At 36.8% G+C, this 18,774-nt stretch overlaps 1 protein-coding gene and 1 long non-coding RNA gene across 14 annotated transcripts in view; one reads left to right on the top strand and one right to left on the bottom strand.

Moving 5' to 3' along the window:
* Positions 1 to 18,774, bottom strand: part of NRG1 (neuregulin 1) — a 1,069,619-nt gene that overhangs the window by 938,292 nt on the left and 112,553 nt on the right. The gene's annotated exons all lie outside the window — the stretch shown is intronic.
* Positions 1 to 18,774, top strand: part of LOC144283996 (uncharacterized) — an 83,042-nt gene that overhangs the window by 15,288 nt on the left and 48,980 nt on the right. For all 5 annotated transcript variants that reach the window (XR_013352478.1, XR_013352476.1, XR_013352474.1 and 2 more), the window contains one exon: positions 5,176 to 5,339. This is a non-coding gene — a long non-coding RNA (uncharacterized LOC144283996). The remainder of the gene's footprint in view (positions 1 to 5,175; positions 5,340 to 18,774) is intronic.

Genomic DNA, 18,774 nt, shown 5'->3' with positions numbered 1-18,774 from the left:
CAGAATTACCTATTTTTAAATACGTCTATTTTTAAATATTTTTCCTCCAATTTTACCAGTAAAATTCTCATCTAAATCCTCATATTTTTGTACTTGGGTTCATTTTTTTATTGTTACTAAAATAAAGTTTCTAAACAGGGGGTGAGGAAAGTTAGACGGGGTGCTCTGCATTAGAGTGGGCCCCCAATTATTTTGGATCCAGTTTATGAATGCAAGAGGTAAACTCTTACAGAATCTTAAACTGCATTGCCAAAATGTTGGGTTTAAGGAAAGTGTTTTTTTTTTCCTAACTAAAATGGGATCATAATAATAAAATAATGGTTTTCAAGATGTTTGCAGAATGTCATATACATTTTTAATAAAAGTGCAAGAGTTATACCTGATCTTCCATTTTTCATATCTTACCATGTTTGATGCTAGCGATTGGCTTTTTATAGATTCCCTTTGTCAAATGAGGAACTTCCTTTTATTCCAAGTTTTCTGAGATGAACCTTTGTTATATTTTTTCAAATATTTTTAAGCATCTTTTGAGATGATCATATGATTTTTCTCCTCTGTTGTTAAATATGATAAATTGCACTGATTTTTAAATAATAAACCAAGCTTACATGTCTTGATAAACATATATTATTTTTTATACATATCACTAGGTGCAATTTTCTAATGTTTTATTGAAGACTTTTGGGTCTATGTTCATAAGATTACTGATCTATAATTTTATTTTCTTACACTCTCCTTTTCAGGTTTGGGTATCATATAATGCTAGCCTCATAACACACACTGGAAAATGTTATCCTCTGTAAATTCCTTAAAGAAACTGAATAATATTGGTAATATCATTTTACTCTTCCCTTAAATGGACAGAAAATTAACCAGCAACACAATATGGCCCAGGAATTTCCTCTGTGACAAAGTTTTGATAATTATTATAATATGTAATCTCATCACTTCTATCCAGTATTTTAAGTCCTAACCAGAACAATTACACACAAAAAAAATATTTTTAAAGCATAACAATTATGAAAGAAATGAAACTGTAACCAAAGGACATAACTGGGCAAACAGAAAATCCTAAGAAATATACTTGGGCTCGCTGGATCTATTAAATCAATTCAGCAAGATTGGGGTACAAAAAACAATAAAAAATCTATTTTATCCTTAAACAACAAGTAAAAAGCTAAATTAAATACTCAATACAGGGGATCCCTGGGTGGCTCAGTGGTTTAGCGCCTGCCTTTGGCCCAGGGAGTGATCTCAGGAGTCCCAGGATCAAGTCCCACATCAGGCTCCCTGCATGGAGCCTGCTTCTCCCTCTCCCTCTCCCTTTGCCTCTGTCTCTCTCTCTCTCTCTCTCTTTCTCTCTCTCTCTGTGTCTCTCATGAAAAAATAAATAAATCTTTTTTAAAAAACTCAATATAATTTATAATAATATCAAAGAACATGAAGTTACTAGCAATATTTTCAAAAGATTCATGAGCTGTCACTTAAAACTATAAAATGTTGGTGAGAAAAATTAATGAAGATCCAAATAAATTGAGAGATATAATATACTCAGGGGTTAGAAGACTCAATATTGTGAAGATATGAATTTCGCCTGAATTTATCTATATACTGAAAGCAATTTCAATCAAAAGTTTAGCATACTTTTTGAAAAATTAGTAAACGATATTAAGTTTATATGGTGAGTAAAGGGACCAAGATTGCTAAAACATCTAGAAAAAGAATCAAAGGTTAGAGAATTTACACTACTTGATTGTATGATTTAATTAAGAGAGTGTAATATTAGTCTAGAAATAGACAAATCACAAAATAAAGAGTCCAGAAGGAGACTCACATTTACACAGAAAATGGACTTTTGACAAAGGCACAAATGCAACTTAATGAGAAGAGAAACATCATTTCAACAGATAAGCAGATATCTGCATAGAAAAAAATTTATCTTGACCCATTCCTCATAATACACATAAAATTAACTCAAGATGGATTGCAAACTTAACTGTATTTGTTAAAACTCAAAATACCGGGCAGCCCGGGTGATTCAGTGGTTTAAAGCCACCTTCAGCCCAGGGCCTGATCCTGGAGACCCGGGATCGAGTCCCACATCAGGCTCCCTGCATGGAGCCTGCTTCTCCCTCTGCCTGTGTCTCTGCCCCCCTCTCTCTCTCTGTCTTTCATAAATACATTCTTAAAAAAAAAAAAAAAAACTCAAAATACCACAGAGGAAAACATAGGAGGTTATGCTCATTAACTTGAGGCAGGCAGTGGTTTCTTAGGTAGAATGCAAAAAGCACTAGTCATAAGAGAAAATATTGATAAAATGGCATTCATCAATATTTAAAACTTCTGTTCTTCAAAAGACAACCTTTAAGAAATTGAAAAGGCAAGCTACATACTGAGAGAAAATATTCACAACACATATATTGGACTCATATCCCTAACATGAAAAGAACTTTTGTGAATACTAAGACAAGCTAATAGAAAAATGGGTGAAAGATGTGGACAGATACTTCATAAAAGATACATGAGTGGCCAACAAGGACACAAAAAGATGCTCAAAATCACTAGTCATCAGACATGCATACTAAAACCACAATGAGTTACCACTATACACACTCTATTAAAAAGACTGTATCAGGGCACCTGAGTGGCTCAGTTAAGTGTCTGTCTTCCACTCAGGTCATGATCTCAGTGTCCCAGGATGGAGCCCCTCATCAGGCTCCCTGCTCAGTGGGGAGTCTGCTTCTCCCTCTCCCTCAGCCCTTCCCCCTGACTTGTGGTCTCTCTTTCTCTCTCTTTCAAATAAATAAAATATTTTAAAAAATAAAAAATCAAAAGACTATGTCAATTCATATCTTAGGCTATAGAACAGCTGGAACTCTCATTCACTGAGGTAGGGATCCTGAAAAATGGTACAACCAGTTTGGAAAGCTGGTTTCTTTTTACAGAATTAAATATACACCGACTTATGATCCAGCAATTCCATTCCTAACTACTTTCCCCATAGAAATTAAAATACAGGTCGACACAAAAAAAGTTGTATATGAATCTTCATACCACCTTCATTCATAATACTCCAAAACTGGAAACAATGCAACATCCATTGTAGGACACATCCATACCACAGAACACAAAAAGAAATGATGCATACATGCAACAATTTAAATTAGTTTCAAAAGTATTATGCTGAGTTAAAGAATACAGGCACAAAATAGTACCTACTGTATGATTTTATTTATATGAAATCAGAGAGAGGCACACTAAGTGAGAATGATGGGAATAAGCATTGCCTCTATAACTAGGTTACAAGGAAGATGGATGAGGGGCATTTTCTGGAATGATGAAATTGGTCTGTGTCTTTATAGAGGGAATATCCACAAGTGTGTACATCTGTCAAAATTTACTGAAAATTTTAAGCTTAAATTTTATTGTATATAAATTATACCTCAATAAAAATGCATTAGAATATGTGTTGATAACGTATGATGCAATCTCTTCTCTTCCCTTTTTGTCCCCTCATTCCTCCATTATAGGGGCCTCCTAGAGGGCACAAATGGATGAAAGCAGGCCTTAAAAGAAGATTTCTTCAAATCCTATCTTCATGCAGAATTCCTAATTGGATTTCTTGAAGTCTCGCTGTGCATCTTTCTAGGCTGTTAATAAGAAAACCAGTGAAATTGTGTATTACTTATTCACTTTTTCAAAATCACCCTCAGTACAAATGATCATTTTAGAATATAACATGGTGGAATATAAAAGAAATATCCTGATTTAGTGGAGTGATTTCTTAGGCAATGTGACAAATTTTAAGTTATCTGAAACAAGAACTAGGAGTAGAATTTGTGAAAAACCAAGAGTAACACCAATAACTGAATAATGGAAATAAGTTTCAACATCTTTCTGTACACCAGGCTTGAAACAGTACTGGCAATGAGGAGCATAAGTAGCATTTTTAAAAAAACTCTCCTTATCTTTACCTACCTTTTGGCAAGAAGTAATAAAATAGAAATCATGTGAGAAAAGTGAGAACAAATTTCCAATATTGAGACACTCTGAAAATGTTACCAAATCTAAATAACATCTCAAAGGATGTCTTTTCAGAGACAGCTTTACTCCTAAATGAATCTGTAAAACTTTGAAAATGCAAGAGATTGGAGATACTCAACCGTGATGGCACCTTAGAATATGCCTGGCCCTTGCCTTCAATAATTCAGCAAATATGTTACTGAGACACTGGGTCTACCACAATCTCAGTGTTTGCTTAAAGAGGTCTGCAAAGATACTGAAATGGAAATGAATCTACAAGCCAAAGAATGCATCCAGGCTCAGTGGGCTCATCAAATCTATTAGGCATGACAATTCTTCCTTCAGAAACTTAAGTATATGGGCACCAGCCAAACAAGTAACACGTTTTGTTACTTTTGAAGCAATAACATTTTTGATTAACCCTCTGTTTCTAATACATGTAAGGGAGAAATAAAATAGGCCATAAAGTTAATCTGGAGAGGCCCAGATGTAGAGATGCTGTAAGAAAAATGGACATTGGTATTCTTTCATCTCAGTTTGGAAGGAGGCACCAGTTGCCTTTAAGGATCTTACCAGCATCCATCTTGAACAGTCATGACACTCCTCAATCAAGAGGGTCGGCTTGGGAAAAACAGGCACACCTAGAAGGCTGCTTTAGTGGCTTACCCCCCTCCTCTAGCATCACAAATCTAGCATCTCTGCCTTTACCCTTAATAGACCCACTTTCCACCCATCCATCTGGGAATAATTCTTATGGGAAAAATCTCAATCAATTTCACAAAGATGTGTAAACAAATGTTAGGATGTTACGTGTGTGCCTTCAGAGATACTTGTATTTTTCCAGCACAATCAATAGTTTGCTTGTAATGAATCAATGATATAAGACTGACACTCTTTATAGGAAATGTGAGACATGAGCCAAGGCTTCGGTTGCCTGGTTTCAAATATCATAAAGGGGTTGGTGGAAGTGGAGAGATGAAGATCTTAAGCTGCAAAGATTTTGCATATTGTGCTAAATAAACAATGATTTGCATGGATTTAGATTTCTAGCTATCCAAACAAAGGGCTATTTACCAATAAAGTGGTGAAATGAATAATTTAAGCCTTCTCCTTGAGCTGGCTTTGTCCTAACTGGTCTTTCTTCTCCTGTAGGCCGTGCCTTCCTAACCATCATGTACAGCCTTGATCCTATGGGAAAATGCTTTTCCAGTAACAAATATACAACTGAAATCACTGTTTGGAACAAACACTTCAGGAATTAAGGAGTTAATTATTGTCATCCACTCATACTGCAAGACCAGAGTTGGTTTGGTAAGGTAAGACTCAGGGCATGAATTTCCTCTCTCAGAATAGCAGACAGCCTGAGAGAAAGTGCATTCTCCCTACAGCAGTGCAGTGGAACTCCATGCCCCAGATGTGGCATTTGGCCAACTTTTCAAATGTATAGTCAGTATACTGGCTAACTGTACATAAAAAAAAAACCTTAGGAAGTAGAGCAAGGGTTCATTAAGCCCAGGGCAAGCTTAAATAAAGAGAATATTCTCAGAACTATTTCTGAGAATAGTGAGGTTTAACATGTTACTCACTTGCTCTAAGAGTATAACATGTGAGTGAAATTTGAACACTTGCTAGTCTTTCATATAAGAGCAGCTGAAATTAAGAATGAGTAAAATATAATGATAGACACAGCAAAGAATAGTAAATAGAATGTGGATCTGAATTCATGCTCAAACACCAGTTATATGACCTTGAGCAAGTAAGCTACTTTCTCTAAGTTTCTCGTTATAAAATACCTTCTTAGAGGGTATTGTGAGGGTGATTAGCAGCAAGTGATATGTTGGGATGTCAAGAATAGGATCACAGGTATAGACATCTTTATAAAATTTGGGGCTGCAGCTCAATACAAGAAAGAAAATCTATGGTTCAGATAAGGCCACACAGGTCAGTCTTCCCTGCTGAGACTCTGGAGGAAGTGAGCTAATAAGCAGCCATTTGCTGGAAGAATGCCCAGAGCAGTCCCAACCTGTCCAGGGCAGGAACTGGGAAAGTAGTTATAGATAGGGAGGAAAACAAGGCAGAATGTTATGGCACCAACTACAAAACTGGCAGTGCCTGCGGGGTTCAAAGTGAGGGCTGATGCTCTGCTAAGGAGGTTTACCTTCTGCCTAAATATCTGTGTAGGTGGATAAGGGGAAACTAAATCAGGCAGCCCAATGTTTGGACAATAGCAGGTATTTAAAAGATGGTTAGGACCATTATTAGGCAACTTTGCATTAAAAGGGCTACTTTGATAACCACACTGTGCCTTGTTTTCCTATCTGGGTACGTAAAAGCAGCTGCATTTGTCCCTATAATTTTAGTACTTGTTAAAGGCCATTGAGATCCAATGTATGGAGAGGATTCAGCCAGTTGGAAGGAATGGACTAGAATAGAAGGATTTTCTTTCCAGGGATTAGAAGTAAAATCATATTCCTGCAACAACAGCATCCCACATTAATACAATATGTCATCCTCAGCACTTCCAGCATTGGGTAAAAAGTATGTCAAGAGACTTCCAGGGAAGATGGCAGAAGAGGACAATGCTAAGCTCATATCATCCCACAGATGCAAATACATAACATCCACATCACTGTAAATAACCCAGAAAACAACCCAAAGCCTTCCAGAACAGACTCTCCACAACTAAATGTAGAGAAGAGGCCACATTGAAGAGAATAGGAAAGGCAGAGACACAGTTGGGAGCTAAAGGGACCCTTGAGACTGTCTGCAGGAGACAAGGATGCTATAGATATGGAGAGGGGAGGGGAGCAGACCTTCATACCAGAAACCCCAGGCACAGAGAACTTGCATGGGGAAGACAAATCTCCATAATATTTGGCTTTAAAAAAACAGAGGGGCGTAATTTGGCAAATTCTTACAATCAGCAACTTAACACCTGGAATTTTAAAAAAATCAGTGGGCTCAACTTTGGGAGAGTCAGAAGGGCTAGAGGAAATGGAGTTCCCACCCTTAAAGAGACAGCACAACAAACAGCCCCACAGAAATACAGCATAGGAGTAGCAATTTGAATAACATCTGGGGTATACAGTAGAGAGATTTCTTTACTAATCTCCGAGTTTGTACTGGAGGGACAGGGATCATTGGGAGACTCCTACAAAAACACAGGATCTGCTAGGCACCATTTCCAATCCTGACTCCTAGCCTAAACAGGGAATGAAGATAGTGTCAACACTGTACAGAATAACTTGCTAACAGTATGCCCTGCCCTCTCATTCTCAGGCCAATGCCCCTTCAACCTAGGCCTCAGCTACAGGTCTCTCCCAGAACAGACTTGCTCAAACCTTACTAACACTACATGCCCCACCCCTATGTACTCCTGCAGGCTTCCCTCCTTCAATACACCCTTGGCTAGAGCCCATCCAAAGTGATGCCACAAACCTGACAATACGCAAGCAGCCCCAGTAGGAGCCAGCACCACTCCAAAGTGGCTCCAGCATCAGGGAGAGGGGAGGAGAACCACACATGCCGCTCCTATTATAGTCCCAGCAATAGGCTGGAGGGAGACATCTGGTCTGACTACAGATCCTCCCCACCTGTGAAAGCTTCTTGGGGATAACACAGGGAAAGCACCCGCAGTTCAGTCCTACTGCAGCTCTGGAAAATAAATGCTTGGTCAAACTCCACTCAAGCCAAAGTGGCACCAGACTGGCCAAATGATACCAAAGGGAACAAATTCTGTCCACATCAGGCAAAGAGAGCAACTGAAGACAACTGCACTAACAGCAAAAGCAGTTCAGCCATAAGACCAGGATGTAGGCAACATACCTAGAAGACACTCCTGAAGTGCTAGATTATGATGAACAAGAGATTATGTGGCACTGCAGGGCACCACAGGCCCTCTTCCTTCAAGGCCACTATTTTCAAGAGCAGGAGATGTAACTGACTTTTCTAACACACAGGAAGAGACAAAGAGAATTAGTCAAGATGAAGAGACAGAGGAATATGTATCAAATGAAGCAAAAGGATAAAATCATCACAAGAGAGCTAAACAAAATTGAGATAAATAATATACCTTATAGAGAATTTAAAGTAATGGTCACACAAAGGAGCACCTGGGTGGCTCTGTTGGTTAAGTGACTGACCCTTGGTTTTGGCTCAGGTCATGATCCTAGGGTCTTCAAGTCCCATGTTGAGCTCCCTGCTTAGCAGGGAGTCTACTTAAGGATTTTCTCTTTCTCCCCCTGCCTCTCCCACCACTCTCATACATTCTCTCTATAAAAAAATGAGTAAATCTTTTAAAAAATAAGTACAATAAAGTAATGGTCATAAAGATACTCACTTGAGAAGAGAGTGGAGGACCTCAGTGAGATGCTTAAAAAGAGGGAAAAAAAGAACCAATTACAGATGAAGAACTCAATAACTGATATTAAAAATATACCAGATAGAATAAATAGTAGAGGAATAAGAGGAATGTATCAGCAACCTAGAAGATGGAGTAGTGAAAAGCAATAAAGATGAACCCAGAAACAGAAAATAAATAAATAAATAAATAAATAAATAAATAAATAAATAAATAACAAACAAACAATAGATTTGGGGAACTCAGCAATATCATGAAGCATAACAACATTTGCATTATAGGGAAACCCAGAAGGACAAGAGAGAGAAAAGGAGGCAGAACATATTTGAAGAAATGATGGCTGAAAACTTACTAAATCTAGGGAAGGAAACAGACATCCAAGATCCAGGAGGCACAGAGAGCCCCCAACAAAATCAACTCAAAGAGGTCCACACCAAGACATATAGCAATTACAATGGAAAAAAGTAATGATAGAGAATTTAAAAGCAAGAGAAAAGAAAACAGTTACATATAAAGGAAACCCTATAAGGCTATCAACTGATGTTTCAGCAGAATCTTGACAAGCCAGAAGAGAATAGCATGATATATTAAAAATCCTGAAAGAAAAAAAAAAAACCTGCAGGCAAGAATACTCAATCCAGCAAGGCTATTATTTAGAAATGAAGGAGAGATAAACAGCTTCTCAGACAAACAAAAGTTAAAGAAATTCATGACCACTAAACCAGCCCTACAAGAAATATATAAAGGGGACTTTTTAAGTGAAAAGAAAGACTATAAAGAGGAGTAAGAAAAGTAGGAAGCACAAAAGCAGTTAAATGAAGCACATATATAAATAAGCTAAGAGATTCACAAAATAAAAAGAAGTAAAATACGATACCATATACCTAAAATGGTGTGGGCAAAGGAATAAAGAATGGGTTCAAACATAAGCAACCAGTAACCTAACATAGACTGCTATATGCAAAAATGTTATATGCAAACCTAATAGTAACCACAAATCAAAAACCAGTAAAAGATATGCAAAAAACAAAAAGAAAAGAATACAAGCATATCAGTAAAGCCAGCAAACCATGAAAAGAGAGCAAGAGAGGAAAGTATCAGAGAAGAACTACAAAAGCAACCTAAAACAAGTAACAAAATAACAAGTACAGACCTATCAATAATTACTTCTAATTTAAATGGACTAAATGCTCCAATGAAAGACACAGGGTAATAAAAGGGATAAAAAAAGAAAGATCCATCTCTACACTCTCTACAAGACACTCATTTCAGACCTAAGAACACATGCAGATTGAAAGGGAATGGATGGAAAAGCATTTATCACACAAATTAAAGTGAAAAAAGGTTGAAGTAATAAAACTTATATCAGACAAAATAAACTTTAAAACAAGGACTATAACAAGATACAAAGAAGAACATTATATAATCATGGAGAGAACAATCCAACAAGAAAAAATAACAACTGTGAATACTGATGCACCCCAGAGAGCACCCAAATGCACAAAACAGCTGTCACAAAGAATAAAGGAAGTAATCAATAGAAATACAATAATAGTAGGGTCTAAAGCACCCCATTTACATCCATGGGTAGATCATGTAAACAGAAAACCAATAAGGAAACAGTGGCTTTGAATGACACATTGGACCTGATGGATCTAACAAATATATTCAGAACATTCCATCCCAAAACTGTAAAATACATATTCTTTTCAAGTACGCATGGAACATTCTCCAGAATAGATCACATATTAGGCCACAAAACAAGTCTAAACAAATTTTAAGATTGAAGTCTTACCATGCATCTTTTCTGACCATAATGCTATGAAACGAGAAATCAACCACAAGAAAAAAATCTGGGAAGACCACAAATACAATGAGGCTAAATAACATGCTACTAAACAATGATGGGTCAACCAATAAATCAAAGACGAAATAAAAAAATACACAGAGACAAGTGAATTTGAAAACATGTGTCCACAATCTGTGGAATACAACAAAAGAGGCCATCCTCGGAAGAAAGCTTAAAGTAATACAAGCCTACCTCAAGAAGCAAGAAAAATTTACCCCAAAACCACCTAACTTTACATCTAAAGGAGGGAGAAAAAAGAACAACAAACAAAATCCAAAACCAGTAGAAGGAAGGAAATAATAAAGACTAGAGGCACTTCCATACTGTTTTCCAGAGTGGCTGTACCAGTTTGCATTCCCATCAACAGCACAAGAGGGTTCCCCTTTCTTCACATCCTTGTCAACACTTGTTGTTTTCTGTGTTTATACTAGCCATTCTGACAGGTGTGAGGCAATATCTCATTACAGTTTTGATTCGTTTTTCCCTGATGATCAGTAGTGTAATGGCAACTGGTGCAGCCACTATGGAAAACAGTAGCGGTTCCTCAAAAAGTTAAAAATAGAACAATCTTTAATCCAGCCAACCACACTACTGGGTATTTACCTAAAGAATACAAAAATACTAATTCAAAGGGATACATGCACCTTGATGTTCATATCAGCATTATTTACAATAGCCAAATTATGGAAGCAGCCCAGGTGCTGCTGAATAAAGAATATGAATATGAATATGAACTGATGAATAAAGAATATGTAGTGTGTGTATAGATGATAATGGAATATTACTTAGCCATAAAAAATGAAATCCTGCCATTTGCAATGACATGGATGGAGCTAGAGAGTATTTTTTTTAATTATTTATGATAGGCACACAGTGAGAGAGAGAGAGAGAGAGAGGCAGAGACACAGGCAGAGGGAGAAGCAGGCTCCATGCACCGGGAGCCTGACGTGGGATTCGATCCCGGGTCTCCAGGACCGCGCCCTGGGCCAAAGGCAGGCGCTAAATCGCTGAGCCACCCAGGGATTCCCGGAGCTAGAGAGTATTATGTTAGGTGAAATAAGTCAGCCAGAGAAAAACAAATACATATGATTTCACTCTGCTGTGGATTTTAAGAAACAAAACAAATGAGCAAAGAGGAAAAAAGAGATGCAACCAATAAACTCTTACTATATAAAACAGACTGGTGGTTATCAGAGGGCAGGTAGTGGGGGATAGGTTATATAGGTGATGGAGACTAAGGAGTGCGTTTGTGATGCGTTAGCACCAGGTGTTAAATGGAAGTGCTGAATCACTGATTGTATACTTGAAACTATTATTACACTGAGGGTTAACTGCCTGGAATTTAAATAAAAACTTCAAAAAGATTAGAAATAAATTAAACAGAAACTAAAAATATAATAGAACAGATCAATAAAGCCAGGAGCTGATTCTTTGAAAAGATCAACAAATGACAAATGACTTTAGCCAGAGTCATCCAGAAAGAAAGAAAGAAAGAAAGAAAGAAAGAAAGAAAGAAAGAAAGAAAGAAAGAAAGAAAGAAAAAAAGAAAGAAAGAAAGAATTCAAAATCAGAAATGAAAGAGGAGAAATACCAGCTAAACAGAAATAAAAAGGATAATAAGAATATTACAAAATATTATATACCAATAAATTGGACAACCTGGAAGAACTGGATAAATTCCTAAAAACACAGAACTTCACAAAACTAAACCAGGAAGAACTAGAAAAAAAAAGTGAAAAAAATAAAATAAAATAAGAAAAAAAAAGTGAACAGACTGATTACCAGTAATAAAATTGAATCACTGGGAATCCCTGGGGGGCTCAGCGGTTTGGTGCCTGCCTTCAGCCCAGGGTGTGATCCTGGAGTCCCAGAATCAAGTCCCACATCAGGCTCCCTGCATGGAGCCTGCTTCTCCTCTGTCGGTGTCTCTGCCTCTCTCTCTCTCTCTCTCTCTCTCCCTCTCCCTCTTTCTCTCTCTGTGTGTGTTTGTGTGTGTCTCTCATGAGTAAATAAATAAAATCTTAAAAAAAAATTGAATCACTAATCAAAAAACTCCCAACAAACAAAAGTCTAGAACCAGATGGCTTCACAGGCTAATTCTAACAAACATTTAAAGAAGAGTTAACACATATTCTTCTCACACTATTCCAAAAAATAAGAAGAGGCAAGAAAACGTCCCAAATTCATTCTATGAGGCTGGCATTACCCTGATACCAAAACTGGATAAAGAAACCACAGTAAAAAAGAACGACAGACAAATTTCTCTGATGAACATAGATGCAAAATATTAGTAAACCAAATCCAACAACACATTTTAAAAAGTCATTCACCGTGATCAAGTAGGATTTATCCCTACGATGAAAAGGTGGTTCAATATTTGCAAATCAATCAATGTGATACATCACATCAACAAGAAAAAGAATAAGAACCATATGATTATTTCAACAGATGCAGAAAAAGCATTTGAAAAAATACAACCTCCATTCGTGATAAATAAAAACCCCTCTGCAAAGTAGGTCCAAAGAGAATATACTTCAGTATAATAAAAACCATATATGAAAACCCAGAGCCAACATCATCCTCAATGGGGAAACACTGAGAGCTTTTCCCCTAAGATCAGGAAAAAGACAAGAATGTCACTCTTACCACTTTTACTCAATATAGTACTGGAAGTATCAGCCACAGCAATCAGACAACAAAAAAAAAGGAATAAAAGGCATACAAACTGATAAGAAGTAAAACTCACTATTTGCAGAGGAAACGATCCTATATAGAGAAAACACTAAAGACTCCATCAAAAAACTACTAAACTGAATAAATGAATTCAGTAAGATCACAGGATATAAAAATCAATATACAGAAATCTGTTGTATTTCCATATGCTAATAATGAAGTAGCAGAAAGAGAAATTAAGAAAAAATCCCATTAACAATTGTGAAAGACCCGTACTCTGGAAACTATAAAACACTGATTAAAGAAATTGAAGACAACCTAAGTGAAAAGATATCCCATGCTTATGGAAAGATGTGGTACGTACACACACACACGCTTATGGAAAGATGTGGTGCATAAACACACATATACACACACACACTGGAATATGAGTCATAAAAAAATGAAATCTTGCCATTTGCAATGATGTGGATGGAGCTAGAGAGTATTATGCTAAGAGAAATAAGTCAGTCTGAGAAAAACATCTTATGATTTCACTCATATCTGGAATTTAAGAAACAAAATAAATGAACGATGAAAAGAGACAAACCGAAAAACAAACTCTGAACTATAAAGAACAAAGTGGTGGTTACCAGAGGGGAGTTTGGGGGAGGGAAAAGGGTAAAACAGGTGAAGGGGATTAAGAGTACATTTATTGTGATGAGCACTGCATAATGTATAGAATTGTTGAATCACTCTATAGTATACCTGAAACTAATATAACATTGTATGTTAACTATACTAGAATTAAAACTTTTAAAAAAAGATTTTTATTTATTTATTTATTTATTTATTTATTTATTTATTTATTTATGAGAAAGAGAGAGAGTGAGCACATGCACAAGTGGAAGGGGCAGAAGGAGAGGGAGAAGAGACTCCTACTGAACAGGGAATTCAATGAGGGACTCTATCCCAGGACCCTGGGATCATGACCTGAGCCAAATGCAGACACAATCAACTGAGCCACCCAGGTTCCCCTGTAATCAAAATTTTAAAAGGTAAAAAGTATATCAATAACAACAGTAGTGGGGCACCTGGGTGGCTCAGTGGTTGAACATCTGCCTTTGGCTCAGGTCATGATTCCAGAGCCCTGGGATTGAGTCCCCTATCCAGTACCCCTATAAGCAGCCTGCTTCTCCCCCTGCCTATGTCTCTGCCTCTATCTCTGTGTCTCTCATGAATAAATAAATAAAATATTTTTAAAAATAACAGTAGTAAGTAAGCCTCTCTTAAAGAAAATTCAAGCCCCTCTCAACTGCATATTTTCATAATAGGAATGTTGCCTCTGCTTACATTTAATAAGGTAGATACTAATAATCTAACATACATTTAGCATCTTTAGTAGAAATAAAACACATCAAGAGATTGTTTCAGTTCAATCTTTTATTTGAACAATACTTCTTGACCACCTAGGTGGCTCAGTCAGGTAAGCTGGAAGAATTCAGCTCAGGCCATGATCCCAGAGTCCTGGGATCAAGCTCCATATCAGGCTCCCTGCTCAATAAGGAGCCTGCTTCTCCCTCTTTCTCTGCCTGCCACTCCCCTTTCTTGTGCTGTCAAATGAATAATTAAAATATTTTTTTTGAAAAAGGAACAATACTTCTCACTCCTCCACACAGCTCATACCTAGTCACCAGAACCATACAGTGTACTAATAATTTAGGTTCTAAGAACAACTATTGGGCACTGACATTGCTGCAATACCCTAAGGATGAAATCTTAGGAGGTCTCAAGAGTAAACAAACTTTTAAAAAATCCTGATGTACAAGGAAAAGTAGTTTTTGAATTTTTCTTTCCCTCTATTACATTTATGGTAGTAACTGTTTGGACAGATTTGGCACTATAAATAATTAAAACAGCAGTTCCTGTCCAAATGAGGACTGTAGTCTCCACTGATATTTTATTGCATGATTCAGTTAATTTAATAATAGAAGACAAATCATGGCTCCTTAATTGACTAAAGTTTACTTTTTAAAAGAAGTAATTAAATCTCAAAACTCCCTAGGCTCTCTGCTCCACAGTCCTCCAAGTTTGTATCTAAGTTTCTAAAATCTTACAACAGAGATCAAAGATTTAATTTCAAAATAGCTGCATACATATTAAGGGTAAAAATGGATATATTTCTCCACCTCTAGGAAGGTTGTTTTGTTTTACAATGATAATTTTACAGTGAGAGAAGTTTGCTAGTTTTTTTATGATTTTATTAATTAATACCTCCCAACAGCCTGAAATAGAATAATTAACAATGCTTGCAAAAAATTTACTATATCTATTTTTGGAAGTGGCTTGACTATAAAAGGAAAATATCAACATCAATAAAGTAAAAAAGCATGCTGAGATATATAACTAATCAGTCATTTCACAGAATCCTAGGGTATTAACAACTGATCAGGATCTTACAGACCTTCTAGTAAATTCATATAATACTCAGCTTGGAAAATCTCCAAAATGAAAAGACTGAGATTGAATACATAAACTCCTTCAAGGCACAGAGCAGGTTAATGACAAAGACAAGAATAAAGCACAGTTTATGTGCTCATTAAATCAGGATACTGTTTTTCAGTACTGTCCACTGTAAGAACAATTCAGGAAGTGTTTACTGTTCTTTGCAAAGTCCTTCCTAGTCATTACTTCATTCATCCTCATAAGAACCTTATGCAAAAAAAATGACTGTTCCTTTAACAACTCCAGAAATGAACTCTTGCCACCCCCTCTTGAAATCTGCTCTCTCCGTAGTATGGACCACCCCAACCCCTTCATCACATTGCTCAAGCCAAAACCCTGAAATTGCCCTTCACTGATCTCTTCCCATACTTACATTCAGTCCATCCGCAAATTTTATCTCAGTCTGCCTTCACTCTTGTCCAAGTGACCAATTTCTCTAGCCTAGACTACAGACATCTGACATATAGTTGATGGTAACTAAGTAACAGCTTAATGTCAACTGAATAGGATCCCAAGTGGTCCCAGCTCCCAGCCTGTCCATTCCTGCCTTCTTTAGTCTATTGCTTATTGTCTGGCAAACAATCTGAAAAGGTAGTTCAGCGAAAAAGTAAAATTGGTTGTGTCACGTTACTCAAAAGTTCCAAATGAGTAGTTCTCATCCCATTGAGAGTAAAATGTAAAATCTAATGGCCTTGCTCACTCAGTTCCAGTCACTGTCCTTATGGCTGTACTTCAGGCATTCCAAGCATGCTCCTGCCTCCTCCATACTCCTCCATCCCTTTACTTTGTTCTCTCTACCTCGAATATTTTTCCTTTCCTTCATTTATCTTTTGTCCAGCTCAGACCTCCTTTCCTATACTAACTCCCACACCCTCTCTCTCAACTTCCATTCATAGGGGAAAAAAAGAGTTGTCTGCAATTCCACATATTCTCATTCCACCCTTATTTCTTAGTCTTTTCCCATCTAGCTTCCATCCCCATCACACCCTGAATTGATTCCTGCTAAGGTCACCCATAAAGTCCAAGTTACCAAAAACTAATAAAAAAGACTGTCTTCCTCATCTCAACATTTGACACTGTTTATGCTTTCCTTATATTTTGAAACATCAATTTTCATGCCTTCCACAAAACAGTAATCTTCTCATTTTCTTCCTGTCTGGCTATTCTGTTTCTCCTTGAGGGCTCTCTTCCTAATGCAGCTATTAACTGTTGTGGTTCTTTACCCCAGGTGATCTCATCATGCCCATACCATTTGTGGACCTAGATTTTTCTTTTTGAGTCCAGATTCATATTTCTAACTGGCTTTGCACATTTATAAGTTTCACAGGTGTGGCAAATACATGATTCGTGCCTCTAATTCAGCATGAACAACAGACAAATGATCCAATTTTAAAAGTCAAGTCCTCTTTTCCATTCCTTATTTCTGTGATCATACATCTTACTGTACTGAGTAGAGGTCTGTCACCTTAAACATCTTCCTCTTCCTTATTTTCTCATATGCTTTTATCCATAAATCCTATTAATACTACCTTTCATCCCCAAACTGTTTACACATCTACACCTCTACCGAAGCACTTCATCTAAGCTACCCATGTTTCACCCAGATCATTGAACTGACAGTCTACCTGTGCCAATTGGTTCTCTACACTACAACCATAATGATGTACTGAGAAAGCACATACGTTCATATTAAAACCCTTGATTAAACTTTGATTTAATCAAAGTTTGAAAAATCTTTGAAAAACCTTGATTAAGCATTGCTTTTAGAAAGACAGAAAATTCCTTAAGGTGGTCAGAAAAGCACGGCCTGGTCTACCAAATCTTCAGTCTCAGCTTCTATGGTGTTCCTACACATCCTGTCATTCAATCATATTTGTCTTCTACTGCAGATTCTTTGCAAATGCTGCTTCCTCCTCCTCTTTACTCAGGTAGCTCATATCCATCTCTTACTTAGTAGCCCAATGGTCATTTCTTCAAAGAAACCTTCCTTCCCTCTTCCACCGCCCCCCCCCCACCTAGGGCTTATGACTAATTACTTAACTTAAAATTTTAAGAATTTTAATTTTTCAATTATATATATGTTATATACATAACATATAAAGCCAACTGCCTCAGGGTTGCAAAAATATTAAATTGTTTCTAAAATGTCTTATCTATATATAGTAAGTAGTTAGCAAATAGTATTTCCTCATCTCTTGCAATTCCCCTTACCCTTATGATTTTGTAGGACCTAGAATATTGTCACTGTAAACTATATTTCAGGAATTGAAATAAAAAGAGAATGGCCCTTTGTTTCCACCTCAATAGAAAATAATTTGATTAGTAATTGGGAGAGCATAATTCTTCCATGAATTCCACTTCTGAATTATTATGCCAGTTTCTAATGGAACACATAAATTCCAACGACCTGAGGTTCATATATCCAAATTGCTTCAAGAGATACTGTCAAGTTATGTAAGCACTTAGAGAACGAGGAAGAGAGAGAACAAGAAAAAACACTAAACTAGAAGAAAGCTAGAAGAGGTCAAATCCCCTATCTGAAAATATCACATAATTAAGAAAAAACACACAGTATTAGGCAATGTTCATTTAGCATAGTAGCATTCATTTCTGCATAAAAATTTAGATGGTCACTTGTGGTTTGTTGTAATAAGATTTGTTCTATACAGCAGTTCATTCTTAATAAAGAAAAGCATAATTCAGAGTTTGCTTACAGCATCAGTACTCAGAGGGTCTTAGTTCTCTCTACTGATAACTTTTAATTTTAAATGTACTTGAGATTTATAATTTACTTGCTAATCGTTTAGTTCTTATGTTCACCTCTCTTTCACACATCACCATCTAGACAGAAAAGTAAAGAGTGTGGTTGTATATAGCAATGTCTGACATAAGATTTAGACATTCAATTTTGCATTTGCATATTTTTACTGCAAAAACACTCCTATGCATATGTGGTATCCCTGAGATATAATAATAATAATAATTCCATTATAGCATGGTACTTCTTGCTATCCACAGAAACCTCTGCTAGTGCCAGCCCAAGATGGAAACAACTTACATTTGAGGTTGACCAAGGGGGGACATTAGAAAATGGATTAGGAAATGGCTCCCCAACCCTACTCATCACATTCCTTCTCCTTTTCCTACAATCAGCTGATGCTCAGGAGATGGGATTTTATCCCCTGGGAATCTCTATTTGAAAACAAAACAACCATGTTCTTCTATTCTATGGTGATACAGTCCTTCAGGAAAGTAAATGGCTTGTCCTGGTAGAAGGTGGCAGTGACAGAATAGAACCATCCATCCTATCACAAGAAATGGGCAGAAGAGAAATGGAGAAGCTCAGTGTGTCAAGAAGCAATCCTACTGAAAGCCCATCTGTGCA

This window comes from Canis aureus, chromosome 15 (assembly GCF_053574225.1).
Source record: "Canis aureus isolate CA01 chromosome 15, VMU_Caureus_v.1.0, whole genome shotgun sequence".
In the NCBI taxonomy this organism is placed as follows: Eukaryota; Metazoa; Chordata; class Mammalia; order Carnivora; family Canidae; genus Canis; species Canis aureus.
This window is presented reverse-complemented; position numbering and strand designations above follow the sequence as displayed.